This window comes from Corylus avellana, chromosome ca5 (genome assembly GCF_901000735.1).
Source record: "Corylus avellana chromosome ca5, CavTom2PMs-1.0".
Lineage (NCBI taxonomy): Eukaryota > Viridiplantae > Streptophyta > Magnoliopsida > Fagales > Betulaceae > Corylus > Corylus avellana.
In genome coordinates this window covers 22,763,936-22,766,760 of record NC_081545.1, presented here as the reverse complement: position 1 = coordinate 22,766,760, position 2,825 = coordinate 22,763,936, and the positions used below count along the sequence as shown (strand labels likewise).

At 33.2% G+C, this 2,825-nt stretch overlaps 1 pseudogene; it reads left to right on the top strand.

Moving 5' to 3' along the window:
- The window catches only part of LOC132181954 (uncharacterized), a 9,684-nt pseudogene extending 7,718 nt beyond the window's left edge, over window positions 1-1,966 (top strand).
- The last annotated feature ends 859 nt before the right edge of the window (window positions 1,967-2,825 follow it).

Sequence of the window (2,825 nt, the reverse complement as noted above, 5' to 3'; positions counted from 1 at the left end):
GGTTTGTAACATCTCGGTTCTTTATTGGGAAGGTAAATAGCCGACATCGAGTGTGGTTTATAAAGAGACGTGTGCTAATTCCCACGTTGCTTACGTAATATGTGAAATTGAGCTTTATAAGTGATTTTAGTGACACTTTAAATTGACTAGTCATTTTGGGGTGATAGTGCAGATATAGCTAGCTTTTTTCTGGGTTATTACATAGAGATTTCCTCGCTTGTTAAAGAGCACAATTTGGTAATCCTCAAAGTGAAGCTATGTAGAAGATGATTTTGGATTCCACTTTGTATGATGTGGCACATTTGGAAAGAAATAAATTACCGGAGCTTTGAAGACTGAGAGAATGGTGTAGAGTTAGAGGCTTCTTTTTCTATACACTTTCTAGTGGATGTTTGCATATGATTGTTTTCATATTTCTAGTTTCCATGACTTTTTTGACCTCTTTTCTTTTTCTGGTTAGGTATTTCTCTTGTATACTGTTTTTGTACTTTGGTGTGCTCTTTGATTTTTAATGAATATAGTTTACTTGTCACAAAAAAAAAAGAGTTTGTAGTTCTTGCTTATGATAATGTTTAATTCTCCTTGCAGAAAATAACTGTTGCGGCAGCTAGACAATCACAATTCTTGTTGTGGAAAGTTAATAAGCCCTCTCTACAGGAATATGTACTAGATGAGATGTTCCATGCTGCTTTAAACTTGAGTCAACGAGTGGCTTATGAGCGTGAAAAGGAAAAAGAGGTCTGTTGAATATGACTGCTAATCCTCTTGAGTGCCTTTCTTTGAATTTCTATGTATGCTACCTTTGATTTTTCCTTGTCAAATTCTTTTTGGAAGTGGTAATCTTTTTGGGGAATGGCTCATACTAATAGGTTCACAGCTACATGCATATAGCGAGGAGTTCCTTATTGAGGTACACGGGTTTATGGCTATTTAACTACCTGATGGACCTATAATCGAATTGATTGATGCTCATTTTAAATGGGCCTATCATGTTGTACCTTGAATACTGCAATATGATTATTTTTTATAAGAAGATTTATCATTAATGGTAAGGGCTTTCGTCTTGTGGTATTCCCATCAAGTCTAAGATTCAAATCTCTTTAGGTACAAACAATTTCTTGCAGCCAGTGTGAAGAGAGCACTTTACATGGGTCTAAAGTTTATCCAACAAGGATAAGTACATGAAATGACCCTACCTTAGAGGGAATCCTCGTCATAGGAAAAAAGGAAAGAAAAAGGATTTATCATTAATGGTCATGTGGTGATTGGGGGATCTTAAGACACCTTACCATTCCTTGATACAAAATTTAGATTGTAAATAATTTTTTTCTTTTTTCTGTTGTCCTTTTTTTGCTGTGAGTTAGGTTATAATTTAAATGGCCATACACATGTTACTGTATAAATAGAGTTTGTGAAGGCTCCAGGTTAAAGATTTTCTCCTGAATAGCATCATTGTCGTTCTCTTTTGACATTGTTGCATTTGGATGTTAAAAATCACTTCATTGTGTCTTTGGATCTTCAAATTCCTCTGTAAAATGAAGTTGTTGAATCGACTGCATATTTGATATTTGCATGTACTAACAATTTGCTATGCAAAAACCTCTTCCAGCTTATAAACCTCCCAGCAGACAAACAAGTTATGTCACGAGAGGAAAGACATAAGCGACGAAGAAACGTGGCGTTTGTCCTGGAATCATCGCTGCGGGAGATTGACGATGCTGCCATGCTTCTCCATGATTTTGAAGAACCATCACTGCTGAAGCTTGATTTATGAATGCAAGTCCTATGGATGTATGACTGCTGACATTTCTTCAAGTAAAGGTGGAATAAGTTTTACATTTAAACCGTTCAATACTTGAATTAGTGTAGCAATTAAAATATATATTTCTTATTTTACACTTGAATAAATAATATTCCATTTATGAAAGAAAAAAAAAAAATTATCTTTCGAAAGAAAGTTCAACTCTTTCACTTGTATTCTTTCTTTTGTAGTTTTATGTGCATTGTGGAATCTAAATTATTACAAACACCAAATCATTGTAAGAGTGAAGTCACCTATTTAGTTTCACCAATTTTCATGGACTAAATGCTTTTATTTATTATTTATTTATTTTTATTTGTTTGATGGTGAACCCCGAGAATATAATTTTGTGTATCTACTTCTGTTAGGTAAATTTTGGAACTGTGTAAAGCACCTCCTCAACACGGATTGAGTAATACTTTGGTTTTGTCGGCGAACTGGCCTCAAATAATTGTTTGCACTCAAGGGGATTCTAAGCTTAGACCTGATGGAATGTTACAAGATCAAAATCCTTACCACTTAAGCCAACTCCTTAGGGTTAAAAGCTTGATCAATCTTCTTGTGCTATACATATAGCTGCATCCCCTTGCACTAAATGCTATTATAGATCACACTACATAAGTTTTGGGGGAATGTGGGTGATGTACAGAATTATTTGATTGGGCCCTCCCTTGGAAGATTGTCTTTTTTTTTTTTTTTTTTTTTTTTTTTAACACTGTAGGGTGAACATTGAAATTTTTTTGTATTTTGGAGACATTGACATAATCAATAATTTAGAAAAACATTAACAATGAGATAATAGTTTGATGCATGTACTTTCTCTAAATATATCACTTCCAATTTTATCATGCTTGTAACTCTATCATCACAAGTTACTACGTAAATAAAAAATAAATAAAAAAATAAAATACATAATGATTAGATAATAAATTGGGTTAATAACTTTTTTGATACTTCGGTTTTAACTTTTTTTATTTTTTTTCCTTAGATTTTAAAACCAGACAAATTTGGTACTTCACTTATA